General features: G+C 45.5%; 1 long non-coding RNA gene across 1 annotated transcript; it reads right to left on the bottom strand.

Moving 5' to 3' along the window:
* Nucleotides 1-9,915: 9,915 nt before the first annotated feature.
* LOC147582638 (uncharacterized) lies at nucleotides 9,916-18,313 on the bottom strand. Its single transcript, XR_015249372.1, has 3 exons — nucleotides 17,704-18,313; nucleotides 17,204-17,531; nucleotides 9,916-16,447 (listed from the first exon to the last, which is right to left on the bottom strand). It is a non-coding gene; the product is annotated as an uncharacterized LOC147582638 (long non-coding RNA).
* Nucleotides 18,314-19,062: the final 749 nt, after the last annotated feature.

Genomic DNA, 19,062 nt, shown 5'->3' with positions numbered 1-19,062 from the left:
GAATGGATACCTAACCTATGACCCAGACCACGTCTGTTAGACTTTTGTCTTTTACTCTTACATGCTTTACTTTCATTGCCTCATTTAGACAGGAAGTTCATGTTGTGTTAGTCTACTACTGGAACATAACAAATTGCCACAAATTTATTGCAAACCCACTTATTTTTTTCCTCAGTGTCCCCGAAGACACTGAGTAGAAACCATTGTTTCATTCTTTTTTTTTTTATTATGAAATTTATTGTCAAATTGGTTTCCATACAACACCCAGTGCTCATCCCAACAGGTGCCCTCCTCTATGCCCATCACTCACTTTCCTCTCCCTCCCACCCCCCCCATCAGCCCTCAGTTTATTCTCAGTTTTTAAGAGTCTCTTATGGTTTGCCTCCCTCCCTCTCTAATTTTTTTCCTTCCCCTCCCCCATGGTCTTCTGTTAAGTTTCTCAGGATCCACATAAGAATGAAAACATATGGTATCTGTCTTTCTCTCCCTGACTTATTTCACTTAGCATAACACTCTCCAGTTCCATCCGCATTACTACAAAAGGCCATATTTCATCCTTTCTCATTGCCAAGTAGTATTCCATTGTATATATAAACCACAACTTCTTTATCCATTCATCAGTTGATGACATTTAGGCTCTTTCCATAATTTGGCTATTGTTGAAAGTGCTGCTAGAAACATTGGGGCACAAGTGCCCCTATGCATCAGCACTCCTGTATCCCTTGGGTTAATTCCTAGCAGTGCTACTGCTGGGTCATAGGGTAGATCTATTTTTAAATTTTTTGAGGAACCTCCACACTGTTTTCCAGAGTGGCTGCACCAGTTTGCATTCCCACCAACAGTGCAAGAGGTGCAAACCCACTTATTACCCCACAGTTATGGAAGTCGGAAGTCTAGGCAGAGTGACTGTATTCTCTGCTCTGTGTCTAACCTGGCTGAAATCAAGGGTCATTTGGGCGATGTTCTCATCTGAGACTCAGGATACCCTTCCAAATTCAAGGGGTTGTTTTCAGAATTCAGTTCCTTGAAGTTACAGGACTGAGTTCCCCCTTCGTGGCTGCCTATTGTTCAGGGGGGGTTCTCAGCTCCTAGAAGCTGCCTATAGCTCCTTGCCACAGATGATCTATGGATCCTCTTTCAACATGGCAGCTTCCTTTTGCAAGGCCAGCAGCACAATCTCTCTGTTGTATCCCTCCTCTTCCAGGAAGGGCCCAGTCCCTGTTAGGGGCTCATTTGACTAGGTCAGATGAGCCTGGAATAGTCTCCATTTTGATGAACTCAAAGTCCATTGGTTTGGTACCTTAATTAGATCTGCAAAATTCTTTCAAGTTTGTAATGTAATATAACCTAATCAATGCAGTGAAATTCATCATATGCAGCCCTCTCCACACTCAAGAGGAAGAGATTACACAAAGTATATACACAAGGGGCAGGAATATTGGTTGCCAATCTTAGATTTCTGCCTAACCACCTTTAAATTTTTTTTTTTCAACGTTTATTTATTTTTGGGACAGAGAGAGACAGAGCATGAACGGGGGAGGGGCAGAGAGAGAGGGAGACACAGAATCAGAAACAGGCTCCAGGCTCCGAGCCATCAGCCCAGAGCCCGACGCGGGGCTCGAACTCACGGACCGCGAGATCGTGACCTGGCTGAAGTCGGACGCTTAACCGACTGCGCCACCCAGGCGCCCCCCTAACCACCTTTAAATACACACACCCTCCTAGCACAGACCCCAAATGTTAAAGTTAAATCTTACATGGTTATAGCATTTAGCAATCTCTCTCATTTAAACCCCATGTTACAGGCAAGTCGAGAACATTATCACCATTGTACAGATGGAGAAGTTATTGAATCCAAGGTCACAAAACTATACGGTGGGAGATTAAAGAATAGAATCCATTTATCGCTCAGCCTCCAAATTTCTCTTTGCTACAGAACCACCACCCTGTGAGAGATCATTCCATCTTATAACTATAAACTGCAATCACAGGGGCACCTGGGTGGCGCAGTCGGTTAAGCGTCCGACTTCAGCCAGGTCACGATCTCGCGGTCTGGGAGTTCGAGCCCCGCGTCAGGCTCTGGGCTGATGGCTCGGAGCCTGGAGCCTGTTTCCGATTCTGTGTCTCCCTCTCTCTCTGCCCCTCCCCCGTTCATGCTCTGCCTCTCTCTGTCCCAAAAATAAATAAACGTTGAAAAAAAAAAAAAAAAAATTTAAAAAAAAAAAAATAAACTGCAATCACAATACCACCTGACATTTTATAATAATAACTGACAAAGCATTGCCACAGACACAATGTCATTTAATTGTCATGGCAACCTATTAGTGTGGGTTTTATCACTTCTTCTTTAAATGAGGAAACTATTGAGTCCCACAGCACAAAGTACAATAAAGAATAATAAGCTCCCTGTTTTTGGTGCTATTATAAATCAACTTATGCAGACCATCAAGCAAGGTACTATAGGAAAAATGCAAAAAGGATATTATTCCTGCCCTAAAAGGATTTATTTGTTGGTAATATATCAGGAATTGATAAATTCAACACATTCCTAGCATTAATTAAATTTTAAAAATACCAGTAAAAAAGAAGTTCAGCAGCATAATAAAATCTAAACAGGACTTTGCTTTTGAAAGTCTAGCCTACAGATCAGCCAACTAGGCCCCACTGGACAAATCCTGGCTACTACCTGCTTTGGTATGGCCCATGAGCTAAAAATAGTTTTTACATTCCTAAGGAATTAGAAAAAAGTTTAAAGAAAATCTGTTTTTGACTTGTAAAAATTATATGAAATTCAAATTTCAATGTCCATAAATAAAGTTGTATTGGAACACAGCCACACTCATCCATTTCTGTATGACCTATGTTTGTCATGTTACAACAGCAGGGCTAAATAGTTGTCACAGACTGTATGCCCCACAAAGTCTGAAATATTTACTATCTTGCCCTTTACGGAGAAGATTTGCTGGGCCCTTGTTTTAGCCCACTTAAGCTGAATGGACAAGAGGTAAGGGGATGGAGGTGCTCCCAGCGTTGAGGAGTGGAGTGGCAAGAACCCACCTCTCCAGCTTTTGGAGAAGGGAAGCCATAACAGGCTGTTGGCGCCCTCAGACACACTGGCTTTCTGAAACCCAGGGCCTGGGCAGAAGCAGAACTTCAGATGGGCAGGCCACCCAGCTGCTTCCAAGCCTTTAGAAGGAAGGGAGCTGCCAAGAGATAAGACTGCCTTGGACATGGAGCCCAGTCCATGCTGGCTGAAACAAGTAACATTGGTAGCAGTAGACTCTGGGTCTGAGGAGTGGCCACTTCCCCAATCCCCCAGTGCCTCACAGTGTCATTGTATCATTCTAAACAAGGGGAGGAAGACAATCAAGTGACGCTGGGTGTCTATGTGTTCTGCAAACTAGACCCTCAGACAAGAATTCAGGTACAAGTATTTTTGGGGAGGTGACCCCAGGAAACATAGTGAGGCATTGGGGTAGGGGTGTTGATCAATAACGGCATAATTCTGGGGGCTGTTAATGCTACAGAAAACTGGGACTCAATTCTGGGGGACTTTGTGAAGAAAATTAGCACTCACCTCAGAATTGTCCCACCAGGGGCAAAGACAAGGGGTATGTGGCCTCCAGTCTTCTCCTCTCACTGAAAGAGAGTTGTTCACAGGAGTAGTAACCTTAGAGCATTTCTGCCTTCCCCTTATGAGCTGAGCAAACTTCTGGGGCTGGAGAAAGCCCATGGGAAGAGGCTACAGGTGCTCAAGGCACGAGGCATTAACAAGCTTCTCCGTGCTGCGGGGAAACCACACGTGTAAGAGAGCAGCACCAGGAGTGGCTGCCACACTGGGCTGGTCCTCAGCCTTGAAGAGTTAGTGGGATTAGTGGAGGGGATCCAAACTAGATTTATTTTGATTAGAAAAGAAATAAAGGTACTTCCAGTGGCCAGAGTGTGTTGCATGTCTGTGTCTGTGTCTTAACTTCCCTATTAGAGAACAAACTCCTCAATGCCGTGCAAAAAGATGAGTCTTGACTTCTGCTTAATAGATTAGTCAATCAGGAAAAAGCATAAAGAAGGTTTTTCTCCCTCTTTTCTCATTCACTGTGTATTACTGAGACATGTAAACAACAAAAGCCATGAATATTCCTTAATAAGTTATTCTTGAATGATCAAAATTGATCACCAAAACCAATGAGAGCTATTCAACTTTGAATCATGATTCTTTTTTAAAAGATCATGAATCTTTTTTTAAAATTTTTAGCTGTTTATTTATGTTTGAGAGAGAGAGAGAGAGAGAGAGAGAGAGAGTCAGATGAGTGGGGCAGGGGCAGAGAGAGAGGGAGACACAGAATCTAAAGCAGGCTCCAGGCTTCAAGCTGTTAGCACAGAGCCTGATGCGGGGCTCAAACTCATGATCCGTGAGGTCATGACCTGAGCCAAAGTTGGATGCTTTACCAGCTGAGACACCCAGGCGCCCCTCCATCACAAATTTAACTCAGGCTCCCCTCCATATCAATATTTCAACAAATATGGCAGGTACACAGATGCTATAGTATGCACTATATTTGAATAACAAAACAGCTAGAGATATGACTAGATCATGGGGTTTAAGGGAAGGGTTATTTGGTTTTGTTTTATAATAAAAAAAAAAAAGACAAAGGATGGTGTATTTCCAACTGAAATAAAATCCAGCCAGCCTTACAGATTTTGAAGGGTTTATAATGGAAGAAATAGCCCAGAAGTGGGTCATGAACAATCTTGTCCATTAATCATCCCAGGCCCACTGCGTGTGCATGCCAGTTGCCAAGAAAGTCGTGAAACTATGTCTCAAGGACAATGTGCTTTGTAAAATTCACTTCCCAATGTGGAAGTCTAATATTTGGGTTCACCAATATTTTGCACACATGTATGAGAAAGCGAACCCTAAACTAAGGGGCAGGGCAAAGCAACACAGCCCTACCTTGAAATAACAAGAAAGATCCTTAGTCATCAGTGTCATTAGTTCACATGTTCAGTAGTTCCTCCTTGTTGATCCTCACTTAGAGCCATCATTGGATAAATTACAGGCCTTTCAAACTTACCTTACTCAAAACAGAATTCCTAATTGTTGGGTTTGTTGTTGTTGTTGTTGTTTTACCTGCTCTTCCATGTTTTAGTTATTAATGGTATTACTGTCTTCCCAACCTCAGGTCAAAAACCTAAGAACAATTTTTCTTACTCTCTTTCTGTTGTCCCTTGGTCTAATCAATAAATAAGTATTCTTGGCTCTTCCTCTAAAATATTTGTGGGATGGAACCATTTCTCAGCCCTACTGGTTTAATTGCCCTGGTCATAGCCACCATCACCTGCCATCTCTCACTTTGACAACTGTAGCAGCTTCCTGGCTTCATTTCTGTCCACTCTTGAGCCCCTACAACCCTTTCTCCACGCAATAGCAGAGTAACCTTCTTAGAGTATAAATCAGATCATGTAACTGATCTATTTAAAGTCCTCTATTGCTTCCCTCTGCACTAAAAATAAAAGCCAAACACCTTTCTTGAGAATATAAACCTTTGCATGATCTGACCCCTGCTATTTCAGTTATCTATTGTTGCATAACAAACCATCCTAAAACTTAGTGCTTGAAGCAGTAACAGTTTATTATATTTCATGATGTTCAACAAAAGAACAGCTGGTCGATTCTCTGCTCCACTTGGTATAGGCTAGGATCATCTGTATGGCTGTGTTTGGTTGAGAACCCATCTGGGACTGAAATGTCCAACACAGATTTCATGCCTGGTGCCTCAGCCAGGATGGCTGGCTTGGCCTCTCCCTCTCCACAGGGTCTCTCAGTATTAGTGAGCAAGTTCGAGTGTCTTTTTCTGGCAGCTGAATCTCAAGAGGGCAGAAAAGGAAGCTACCAGTATTCTTAAAGCCCAGGCCAAAACACATAACATCAATTCTACCGCATTCTATTGGTCAAAGCAAGTCACAAGGTCAGCCCAGACTCAAGGGGTGGGGGCCAGTGAAGATAGATATGCCTCTTGATTAGAGGAGTGACATAAATGTTCAAGAATGGGAGGAATAGTTGGCAACTGTCATTAGAAATAATCTTCCACATCTACCTGTCTCTCCAATCTAATTTCATACCACTTTCTCCAAGCCCCACTGGGCATCTTTCCCTTGTTAATAGATGCTGAGATAGAGATTGCTGGCATTTCTCTCAATATCCTTCTGTCCATCTTCTTTAGGAATAGAACTTCTGAGTTTCCATTAGATTCATGTCTCCCCAGAATAAATACCACACTTCCCAGGCTCTCTTAAAGCAAGGTGTGACCATGTGATTACATTCTAGGCAATGGAATGTCCAAGGAAGTATACAGAGGAAGTTTTAGTAAACCTTCCTTAAAAGATTATCAGTTGTCTCTCTTTTGACCCATTTCTTCCTGTACCTTTTGCTCCTTCATGGTGGCCCGACCATTAGGAGGTCTGAGAATGAAATCCTTTCTAGGTTGGAGAAAACTGAGTCTCTGAGACCACAGAATAGCCTACCAGCCCTAGAGCTATGATCCCTGGATTTTTCTTTGACAGAAATACACGGCTATCAGAGTGCCTGGGTGGCTCAGTCCATTAAGTGTCGGACTCTTAAATCTCAGCTCAGAGCTCAGGTCTTGATCTCGGGGTTTAATCCCCACATTGGGCTCCATACTGAGCATGAAGACTACTTAATTAAAAAGAAAATAAATACACTGCTATCTTGTCTAAGCCACAGTTATTTGGGGTTTTCCATCTTTTACAGCCAAACTTCATCATTAGTGATGAGCATTTCTAACAGAGGGATCAGTAAGAGCAAAGGGCCTGAGGCAGGAGAATGTCTAGAACGTGAACAGAATGAGGAGGTTGAGAGATTGTAGAAGAGGCAATAGTGGCCACATCATATAGAGCTGTATAGACTTGGTTTTTTCATCTGAATGAAACAGGAAGCCGTTTCAGAGTTTTGAAAAGAGAGTGACATGGTCTTACCTACACCGTGGAGTCATTCTTGAGTCCATGTAAAGAAAAGCTATGAGAGGAGCAAGACACAAACAGAAGGTTAACTAGGTTTTTATCCAGGTAAGTGGTGATGGTGGCAGAGACCAGGGAGATTGCAATAAAGATGATGAGAAGTGGTCAGATCATGGATCTAGTTTGAAAGGAGAGATGGCAGGATTTGCTGATGAATTGAATGTGGTATCTGAATAACTGGAGTTGCTGCTAACTGTAGTGGGGAAAGTTGGGAGGAAGCGGGGATTTAGGAAGTGGGGGCAGGTGGAAATTAGAAGTTTGGTTTGAGACACTGTATTAGTCTGGGTTCTCCAAAGAAAGAGAACAAGTAGAGCGTGTGTGTGTGTGTGTGTGTGTGTGTGTGTGTGTTTTGAAGGTAGTCTGGAGGCAGAACCCCTGCTTCCTCAGGGGATTTCAGGCTTTTCTCTTATGGCCTTCAAGTGATTGAATGAAGCCCAGTCACATTATGAGAATAATCTGCTTTGTTTCGAGTCTAGTGATTTAAATGTTGATCACATGTTTAAAACATACCTTTACTACAACCTCTAATCTGGCGTTTGACCAAACATCTGGACAGCACAGCCTAGCCAAGTTGACATATAAAATTAACTATCATGAACATGTTAAGTTGGAAATGCCTTTGTATATCCCAGTGGAGATGCTGAGTAGGCATTTGATTTACTTGAGGTGAACATTTGGGTCCATCGATGTACACATTTCGTTTAAAGAAACAAGATGGAATGATATAACTAAGTGTAGGAAGAGAAGAGAATAGATTTGAGGACTGAGTGTTCCAACATTAACAGTTAGGACAGATGAGGAGTAACCACCAGAGGAAATTGTGAAGAAGCCAGAGATCCGCTGGACTCACCAGGACAGGGCTGTGCTCTGGAGGCCAAGGCAAAAATGCTTCAAGGATGAGGAAATGATCACTGTGTCAAATTTTGCTGATAGGTCAGGTAAGACCCAAGAATTTGTGATTGGATTTGGCAACTTGGAAATCATGAACAACCTCATACATCAGTTAGGATTCAACCAGAAAAGAGGAAATAGTAGAAGATACACATTAAGAGACTTCTTGCAAAGAATTGGCTTATGCAGTCGTGAGGGTTGTCTAGGCAAGTTTGAACTCCATCGGGCAGGTCATCAGGAAAGATAGTCTGGAAATCTCAGGCATGGGATAAAGCTTGTGTTCACAGGCAAAGTTTTTTTTTTTTCTTCAGAGAAGACTTGAGTCCTTCACCTGATTAGATGAGGCCCACCAGATTACCTCAACTATCTCCCTGACTTAAAAATCAACTGATTATGATCATGGGCTTTAATCACATCTACAACTATCTTCACAGGAACACCTAGATTGCTATTGGATTGAATAATCTAGCCTAACCTAGCTGACACATCAAAAGACCATCACACCTCAACAAGACCAGCCTCAGTGGATTATGGGAATAAGAGCCCAGCTGAAGCAGGTTCAAGAGAATGGGAAGAGTGAATGTGGAGATGGTGTCGGCAATTATTTCGAAGAGCTGTGCTATGAAGAGAAGCATAAAAATGGAGCAGGGACTGGAATAAAATTGGGATGTGGGTTAAGTGGTTGAGGGAAGACATGGCAAGACCATTGGTAGACAGGAGCTTGAGGAACTAGAGGCTTTGCTGTTAGAAAGTCATTTCAATGGACATCAAAACCACCAAGAAGATGTAGGAATGACAGAGGGTGATAGTGAGTCAATAGCTAACATATCCAGGGAATGAGAACATGCCCCAGGTTCGGGTCAGGTGGTGACAGTGCGTGGTGGTACGAGAAAAAGTACTGGAGTTACAATCTGATGACATCAAATTCAAAGCTGGGGGAATAAGGAAGTTAGAAAAAAAGAAGAGAATCATCTGGGAAGACAGCAAGGAGGAGTAAAGAAGACACACATCCATATTCAGACACAGCATGGGGAGTTTGGGGGTACAGCCCTCTCTTGAGAGGGATGCACAGAGAGTGGTGTCCTCATATGAGATACAGATCTGAGCTAGAGCAAGCAGGTGAGGGGAATTTTCAGAGAAATTAAAGATTTATGGGAAATGCTGATAGTGAGTTTCAGAATATGGGGGTGGAGAGGGGAAATGACATCAGTAAGGGGGTTTTCAGAGCCATATTAGAAGCAGCTGGGGTGGGGAGCTAGTGCCCTGGGGTGTCTGACATTGAGAATAGTCTTAGTGGTTTCCAGGAAGATGGTGATCATGAGGCTGTGAGTGTTGAGGAGTATGTAAGGATGAGGGAGTCTGGCCAAGAGCACAAGTTCTGGGGCCCTGTTTTCACTCTTACTGAAGGGGATATCAAAGCTGGAAGCAGGGGAGTTGTATCCCAGCACTTTATCTCCCTGGGTCTTGGGTTCCTCATTGGAACAATAATTTGGTTGCAGAAATTCTCTGCAGCAACTTCCAGCTAACCTGTGATTTTTTTTTTTTTTTTTTTGAGAGTAGAAAGAAGGGGAGGAGGCAGAGAGAGGGTGAAAGAGAATCTCTTGAACCAATGTGAGAAATCAAGAGTCGGATCAACAGTTGGATGCTTAGCCAACTGAGCCACCCAGGCACCCCAACCTGTGATTCTTTAAAATTGTTCTGGGGGCGCCTGGGTGGCTCAGTCGGTTAAGCGCCCGACTTCAGCTCAGGTCACGATCTCGCGGTCCGCGAGTTTGAGCCCCGCGTCGGGCTCTGGGCTGATGGCTCAGAGCCTGGAGCTTGCTTCCGATTCTGTGTCTCCCTCTCTCTCTGCCCCTCCCCCGTTCATGCTGTGTCTCTCTCTGTCTCAAAAATAAATAAACGTTAAAAAATAAATCAATAAAATAAAATTGTTCTGTATCTCGTGTTTGGTATAAACACTCGATTCCCAGAATGTTCACTTTTCGCAACTTTTAGTCTCAAAATCGCTTTTAATGCCTTCTGGGCCTGTCCCATGACAATATTGAAAGAGAACAAATACACTACATGTCATTTGTACCAGGCTCCTCTAAAGAACAAGAGGGCAAACTAATCCACAAAAAAGCTGTTGACTTTCCCCTGAACTTATGAAACTATATAAGAGTTCCTGCACACACTTTCACTGACATCTCAGAAAGCTGTATTCAGAAATAAAAGAGCCCCTTACTTTCCTCCACCCCTCAATCATTTCCACACCACAGGTCAGCTTATGGCAGCCTCCAAGCCATGGTACCCAAGTTGAAATGACTGATCCCTTCTCTGACCTTCCAGCCCCACCCCCTACTCCATCAGTTCTTAAAATGGGGTCCCTGTACCTGCAGCATCAGCATTACCTAGGAATCTAGTAAACATGCAAATTCTCTTGCTGCACCACACACCTACTGAATCAGAATCTCTGGGGGTGGGACCCAACAATCTGTGTGTTAACAAGCCCTGCAGGTGATTCTGATGCATGCTCAAGTTTAGGAACCACAGCTTTAGACACAACACACAGTTTGGTCGTATGGAATACCCCCTGGTTCTCCTAACTTTTGTACTCACTTATATCCTGGGCCTTGACGCTATTCCTTCTGCTTGGGAAATCCTCCCCTATAGTATGTGCCTCCATACCCTTCTAGACTAGCTTGACCATCACCTCCCCTGGGAAGCCTCCCCACTGCCAGGCTAACGGAGACACATTTCTCTCAGCTTCCAAAGAAAATGTCCTGCCATCTTCCACTTAAGCATTTATTATATTATTTCCTATTTTCTTTTTCTTTTTCTTTTTTTTTTTTTAATGTTTATTTGTTTTTGAGAGAGACAGACAGACAGACAGATAGTGAGCAGGGGAGGGGCAGAGAGAGGCAGAGACACAGGATCTGAAGCAGGCTCCAGGCTCTGAGCTGTCAGCACAGCTCAAACTCTCGAGATCATGACCTGAGCCATGAACTGAGCCAAAGTCGGACGCCTAACCAACTGAACCACCCAAGTGCTTCCTAACTATTTTCTTGATCTCTGGTCTCACTTCTAAAGAAACAGGCTTTATCTTTCCACATTCAACAAAGTTTTAAATGATTATTATGTTTTAGTGAGTATTTAAGGCATTAAGAAACTAGAAGTTTAAAAAAAAAGATCAAAATACTTGTTCTACTGAAAGTGGCCAGACAATAATGCAAATGGCTGTACTTCATAGTACTGTATTTTATTGATTTAAAACCACATGTTTTTCCCTCACTTTTAGGATCTGAAGTCAAAATAAGTCTTAATTGATGGCATACCATGGCTTAATTGGCATCTTTTCTTAGTGGTGCATAAAATAATAGTGTGTTTCTACAATAACATGACAACCTTAGATTTGATGAAATACAGAAAGGTTAAAAAAAAAGTGATATGTTATATGGGGAAAAATTAAGCTACAAAGCAGGATGAGGGGTATAGCTGTCAGGAGAGACAGGGTGTCTTTGGAAACAGGATGTCCGGGGAAGCCCTTTCCGAGACAGGGACATTTGAAGACAGATGTGAGGGAGGTGAGTGACAGATTCATGGACAAACGGAGGGGGTGACCAGAGCATTCCAGGTTGAAGGAATAGTAGGGGAAAAGTCTAAAGACAGGAAAATGCCTTGGTGTCTTGGTCTGTTTAGAATAGAGCTTAGAACAGTCTGATAAATACCCACAAATGTTTGTTTCTATAATGGACATCAGCCATTGGTAATGTACAGATACTTGCAGAATATGATGATTTCCAAGTATTTTACTTCCGTGTATCTGTGGGCAGTGTGACTCTGGGAAATAACAAAGCCTTGACAGAACTGTGTAAATCAGAAAACCTTACTTTGCATCCGTGGGGTTCCAGACCTTATTGTAGGTGTTGAGAATACAGAGATGTATTAAATGTGATCCTTGCCCTCAAGGAATTCTTGTCTAGCAGAGAAAATAGAAAAATAACCACAATGTAATGTATTCAACTATAGTCAGAGGTGTGTGAAATGTATTATTATAGCCACTTAACAAGGAACAATACCTGTGTTCATCCATACTCCTGTGAAGGTCTATTTCAAAGGGAAAGTGAAGAGCAGCCTTTTGGACCACATCAGATCCTGATCTCTTATCAAGCCTCCTAGTGTCAAGGCACAATAGATTGCAACTCATACACAGAACATTCTTAAGAAAAAGGACTCCCAAAATGGGCTGCTACCTTAAAAGTTACATTCCTGCTAATGTTGTTTAGAAAATAATAATGTATCAAAGGGCTTAAATGATAGAGTAAGCTGTCCAACAAATGCAAATTGCCACTCTAGCCCAGCTTGTGATACCTACAATCTTCTAAAATGAATCCCTCCCTATCTTTTAAAAGGTAGAATAGATAGGCTGAATCACAGCTGGCTTTTAAGTGGGGCAGAGTTAAGGAATCAAGTCCCATGGGCTGGTTTCTCTCGCTCACTTTCTCAGTTCTGATCTTCCCTATGTTACTAGAAAGTTTGTTTCTTCATGACAGAAGTTCAAATTGTCACCTTTAGCAGCTCCAGACCTTATATTCTCTTAACTAAGTCCAGAGGAGAACAAGAATACCTTTCCCAAGAAGACCTGGGAAATACCTCATCCTCCTTTGTAAAGTCAGATATTGATCCCTAAATCAGAAATCAATAGCTGATTCAAGAGTTCCAGGATTGGGGCGCCTGGGTGGCTCAGTCGGTTAAGCATCCGACTTCGGCTCAGGTCATGATCTCGCGGTCCGTGAGTTCGAGCCCCGCATCAGGCTCTGTGCTGACCGCTCAGAGCCTGGAGCCTGTTTCAGATTCTGTGTCTCCCTCTCTCTCTGACCTTCCCCTATTCATGCTCTGTCTCTCTCTGTCTCAAAAATAAATAAATGTAAAAAAAAAAAAAAAAGAGTGCCAGGATCCCATGGGCTGAGTTACAGACAGGGTTTCCTTCTAGCAAAGTAGGATATAGTTAAAGAACGTGGATGCCGGAGCTTGGGGAAGCAAAACAAGAGATGTCCCCTAAACATCCTTTCAGAACATGAACCTGATTGATCATCACACCAGTAATATCATGGCCTGGAAGAATGAAATTCATGTCCATCTCTTTCCAGTTAAAAGAATTCTCTAGACATGCCTGTCTCCTAGAGAAACCACCAGTGTGGTTTGTGTGACTGTTGAGTACTTGAAATGTGGCTATTCCAGATTAGATATACCAGATTTCAAACATTTAATACAAAAATACAAAGTACATTTACATTTAATACAAAATATAAAATAGCTCATCATGGGGCATCTGAGTGGCTCAGTAGGTTAAGTGTCCAGCTTCGGCTCAGGTCTGATCTCACCATTTGTGAGTTCGAGACCCACTTAGGGCTCTGTGGTGGCTTTGGAGCCTGGAGCCTGCTTCAGATTCTGTTTCTCCCTCTTTCTCTGACCCTCCCCACTAGCACTCTGTGTGTGTCTCTCTCTCAAAAATAAACATTTAAAAAGTAAAAAAAAAAAAATAAAATGAAATGGCTCATCAGTGTTTGTTATTAGTTCAATGGTGAAATGTTAATTCTGGATATATTCCATTAAATAAAATCTATTCTCAAAATTGATTCTACCCTTTTCTTTTCTACTTTTTAAAATGTGGCTACGAGACTCATAGAAACAGAGAGTAGAATGGTGATTCATTACCAGTGAGTAGGAATAGAAGAGATATTGTTTAAGGGTACAAACTTTCAACTAGTCAATATATAAGTCCTGGAGATCCAGACCACACATATAGACAACAATATTGTATCATCATGAAACTTGCTAAGGGACTAGATCTTCATTATTCCCACCACATAAAAAGAAACGATAATTATATGGCGTGACAGAAATGCTAACTATTGCTACAACCGCAGTCATATTACGATATAAATGTATCACATTAACATATCTACCCCTTGAATTTATACAAGGTTATATGTCAAATATATTTCAATAGAAAATAAATACATAACAATTTAAGAATGAAATGTGGCTCCCAGAACGTTTCAAGTTAGAATTGTAGTTTGCATTATATTTCTATGGACTGTGCTGCTGTAAGATTTCCACCAGGCTTGGAGCAGACTGTTCATTTGGCACTGTGATTCACAGAGTGTGGTTCCCTCTGACCAGAAGCATCAGCATTACTTGGGGGCTTGTTAGATACGTAATTACTCAGCCCCTTCCCAGACTCACAGAATCAGCAACTCTGGGTGGAGCCCAGCCATCTGTTCCTAACAAGCCCTCCAGGTATTTTTCTTCAGCAGCTTCCCTGGTGAGCCACACAGCTAAAAGCATACTTTACTAGCGCTTCTGGAAGTGGCAAAATCAACTTTGCAGAAAATCAGGTTGAGTAAGTTGCTAAGCGATTTAAAATGTTAGTTTTCATGTTTAAAATATTGAGAAATAGACGTGAATATTGAAGCCAAAACAAGCCTTTGAGCCCTGGAAGAAAGCCCCTTGGGGTGGGGGAGGAGAGAGGTAAATAAGTAGCCTGTGATTTGGGCTTAAAATGAGAGATTGAGCTATTTGGCATTATAAACTAAGATTTATTGAAATTGATTCTAAATGTTTGGTTCTAAACCCGAACCCCGCTCTTTGTGGTAGAGCATTATTATCAACTCCATTTTACAGGTAAGGAAACGGAGGCACAGCAAGGCTCATTAGCCCGCTCAAGGCCACATCTGCTGGGGCCATAGTGAATCTGGCTATAGAGCCCAGGGGTCTGAAGCATTGCACTCACAGTGTTGTGTAGGCTCCAGGGCATATCTCAGCTGATCTGCAAAGGGAGTTAATTCTCTACTAGTTCTTCCTGGCTATTAGAATCATTTGGGGACACTTAAAACTGCATTCCTGCCAGGCTCCACTAACTAGTGATTTTCATTTCCTTGGGGTGGAGTGGTTTCAGGGGTTGCTGCAGAGCTGCCCTGGGACCTCAGAAACACCTCTCACTGGACAGATGATGAAGATGAAGCGGGAGACACACTGTGTGGAGTCAGCAGGAGTCAACTCGGGCTCTGGAAATTAGGCCAGGGCTTCTCCAGCTGCAGAGGTGTACAAGTCCCCTAGGTAACCTTTTCACACGCAGGTTCTGCTGCAGTGCGGTGGGTGAGGCCAGATCTTGTGCAGCAGCCAGGTGGGGGAGATGCTAAGGGTCCACAGACCACACTTTAGTATTGGGGCAGTGCACTAGCTGGATGCCCTGACCCTTGTGGCAGGTTCCTGGCCAGAGGGGCCTTCAGAGTGGTCCACCGTCCAGCAGGAGGGGAGTAGGGCAGGTTACCGAACCCAAATGCACGCCCAGAACGGGGATTCCTCATGGCAGGCCTGAGGCCCTGGGATGAACACCTGGAGCACAGCGGGGAGTTCCTGCTCCTGAGACCTGGGGGAAATTCTGGCAAGCTGAAAGGAAAACACCCCACAGTTACGACCCTGAAGCAGGAACCCCAGTGATGCCACCCATCTCCCCTTCAGTTGTCCTCACCTTGCCTAAGCGCAGCCTCGCGTTCTCCCCTCGCTCCTGCTTCCTCACGCGCCTGGCCTGTCTGAACCTTGGAAGAGGTGCGCGGACAGGGACCGCCGACTTTGTCTCTCCCCGAGGCTCCTGTCTTTCTAGGTCTCCCTGGAGGGTAGGACAGCCGGGATGCAAGCTGCTCGGTGTGCATTTTCCCTTCTACAACACCCCTCGCCGCTACCCTGACTCTCCACCCCTGCCCCTCTGTCTCTCTCCAAAATTCCCAGTCCGAGGCCAGAATTGGACTTTAGATGGACCCGGAATGAAAGCTTTCCCTCACCCCCTGCGGCTTTCACACCCTTCCCCCACAGGGTCCTTCCTGAGTCCTGCCCTCCTGCAGCCAGCCACCCGCAGGAAAGGATGCCAACAGCGCGGTGCAGGCGGACGCGGACGCCCAAGGAAGGAGGCGGGGCCAGGAGCCCCGGAGAGCCGCCACCGCACTCACAGTCACGCTGTCCCCGGAGACCCGGGACGCGGCGCCTGTGCCCAAAACAGAAAAAGGAGGAAGGGATAACTTCGTGTTGGGGACGGAGACAGAGGGGGCGGGGCGGGGGGGGGGATTCGAGGTTTTTCTCTAAGATCTGTTTGTCGCACCCTTATCCCCCAACCCAAATCCGGCGGCCAGAGCCTCCCACCCGGCCCACGCGGCCATCCGGCTGGGTCCCGACGCGGACGGCCCCCTCCCCCCGCCCCGCCACCCCAGGTTCCGGCCCATCAAGTCGGGAAATGAGAGGATCCATCAGCCGGCCCTGCGTGCCGGGCCGGAGGCGTCCCCATCTGTGCGTTTCGCAAAGTCACCCGGGAGTAACGGCTCGGCGGCAGCCACCGAGGCTCCCGACCTCCGGGTGACAGAGGTTGGCGAACGTTGCTTTTGGTGGCTTTGGTGCTTTGGGCTCCAAGGCCCATTGGTCTGGCTTGGGATTCCCGAAGCTGTGGCCGAGGCCGTGGCTACAACCTCCATAGATCCGACTCTTTCTCTGACAACTGAAAGGAAAAAAAAAAAAAAAAAAAAAAAAAATGGCCCGGGAGAATTAGAAACACAAAGAACGTCCCGGGGAGGACACAGATTTGGGCCTAGAGACAGCACGTGCGGGTTTCACCTGGGCTGCTGGGCCGGGGGATACCTCAGACAGCCAGACCTAGGGTGGCAGGGGCCTGGGGCATTTCACAGGCAGGGGAAAGCTGAGGCACCCGCAAATTTGCTTTTGAATTAAAAGATAACCATAGGTTCGCCATAGAGAAATATCCGAAGGTTAATGTTATTTTTCGTGTTACTATAGGGGATTTAATGTTGTTTTTATTTTGAGGGGACTAAGAGGAGGGTATCCACGGTGCTCTTCTGGTGTGGGGCCTCCTAGAGTTCTTACCCGGCCCTGTCCACCGAAGGTGTTGACAGGACGCCCTCTGGAGCCTCCAGAAAGCCGGTCCTGCGTCCTGCTGGCAGACTGGACCTGCACCCCAGGCGGGATCCGCGGAAGGGGCGCAGGAGCATCGTCTGGGCGCGAGATTTGCTGATGAGAGGCTGCCCCCCCTCCCCATTGTCCCTGGGGACTCCCGTTAAGGCAGAAGCCTGGGCTTTTTTTGCAGTTGCAGCCTGGGGTGGGGAATGCCCTCTGCTCCCCACCCCTTACCCAGATTGATTGATTGATTGATTGATTTAAAAAAAAATTTTTTTTTTTTTTTTTTAAGTCGAACCTAACCTCACAGCCCTGGCCATATGAGCCAGTCCACCTACTGACCTTCTCGTCCCGGTCCGGAACCTGCGGGTCCAGGGCGGCCGCCAGTCCCGCCCGCAGAAACCGCTTGCTCCCGGGTGCTCGCCCCGAGCAGTCTGCGCGCCACTTGGGCCTCGGGTGCTGTCTCAGCTTCGATCTCCTCTCAGCAGAATCCGTTCTCCGTCTGGGAAACCTCGCGCGGGTCCCAGAATTGTCCGAGGACCGAGCTGCGGCGTGATACCCCGTGCACCCCTGGCCCTGCAGCGCGCATCCTCACGACTTCTCTTCTGGAATCCAGACCGCTGGGGCACTTCGGGGCATTTTCCTCCGGTGCGGATACAGCGCTGGCTGTTTGGTCAGGAAGAAAAGAAAGGGATGCCTGTGTAAACAGGTCTCCTCTCTCCCCAAGTTCAGCATCCTACACCCCCCTCAGAGTCTCCCGACTTTTCTCGGGATGGAGGAAGGACCCGAGAGGCCCAAGGATCGGAGAGCGCCTGGGTCTCACAGCCCACCTACCTCGCTCCAACACCGGGTTTGGCAAGACTTCCTGTGCGGCGCAGGAGCTGCGAAGAAGGTCTCCGGAGAGGCAGGCACACGCTCTCTGCTAGGAACTTTCTTCCTCCTTTTTCTAGTCCTAACGACCCTCCACGCCCAGACACAAAAGACCCTGCAGGTTCGGTCGCTGTGGCCGAATTTGCTCAGCCCCAGCACCCTTGTAATTGATCCCCCTATCCCGGCTTTGGAGCCGGTGTGGACTTGACCTTTGCATCTGGACCGGGTTTTTCTGTCCCATGTCTAGACCTGGAGCAGCTGCGCCAATGTGTCAGAAGTCCAACCCAGGTGCCAGGCTCCAGTGTCTTTCTCAGGTTGAGGTCCTTGCGAGCTCTGGGCGCAGGCAGCTAGACGCCCGCAGTGGCGCGCATCTCCCTTTGCTCGGGCAGAAGCTCCCAGGTCTGGAGTCTGCAGCCTGGGCGCCAAAGCTCCAAACCCGGAGCAACCGGGCTCTCCTGCATCGGTGCCACCCCAAGGTACTGACACAGGCACAGGCCATGTGCCCTGACCAGCGCACACTTCTTCCACGCTGAGACAGTATGCTTTAATAATGGAATTCACAGCATGTTTTTCCCTGAAGGAATTGCTCAGATCACTTCTCAACTAAGGTCACTAAGAGACGCATTGTGTTTCGTCCTGGAGGGATTCCTTTAGGAAAGGCATTTTCGGAGCTACTGCCCTGAAATTGTCGCTCTTCATAACTAGCATATTGCTTTCTAGATTGCCATTCCAGGCACCTTTGCAATACACCGAAGACTCCTTCCTCTTTCTCTTTCTTGGTTACTGGAGCATCTTTGCAGTGTTTTCACAAAAAAGTCACAGACATATCCCAAACCTACAACATCAGAACACCTGAGGGCATTCCAGAATTCCAGCTCTGTCCAGCAATGCTTCCTTCAAAGCACAACAGACTGGCCACCCCACTCTCACCCTCCCCTCCCAGAAGCAATTAATATAAATTGTCCTTAGTCCCAACACATCTTCAAGTGATAACTTCAAATAGGCAATTAAAAGAGTAGTTAACTGGGGGACCAGAGATGCCGGTAACATGATTTTAAGGAATTGCAGCATCTGAGAATTCAGGCAGCAAACTGTTTTAAATGAGCTTGCCTAACCCTGAGACACATGGAGGTAGTTGTTTTTCTTGCAGAGAAACACTCCTTAAAGAATTTTAAAACTTCTCCATTGACTCTTGTTTTTGTTTGTTTGATTGTTTTTTGTTTTGTTTTGTTTTGCAGAGAAGTTCCCTGCTCCCACGTTAAGCTTTTCCTCTCTGCTAGGAAAGCAGAGAGGGCTGTACTCCAAGGCCTAAATCCTACACAT

The sequence above is a fragment of the Puma concolor genome, chromosome A3 (genome assembly GCF_028749965.1).
Source record: "Puma concolor isolate L17-30 chromosome A3, mPumCon1.1.hap2, whole genome shotgun sequence".
NCBI classification, from domain to species: domain Eukaryota; kingdom Metazoa; phylum Chordata; class Mammalia; order Carnivora; family Felidae; genus Puma; species Puma concolor.
Note: the sequence above shows the minus strand (reverse complement) of the source record. Positions and strands in the feature narration are given on the sequence as shown.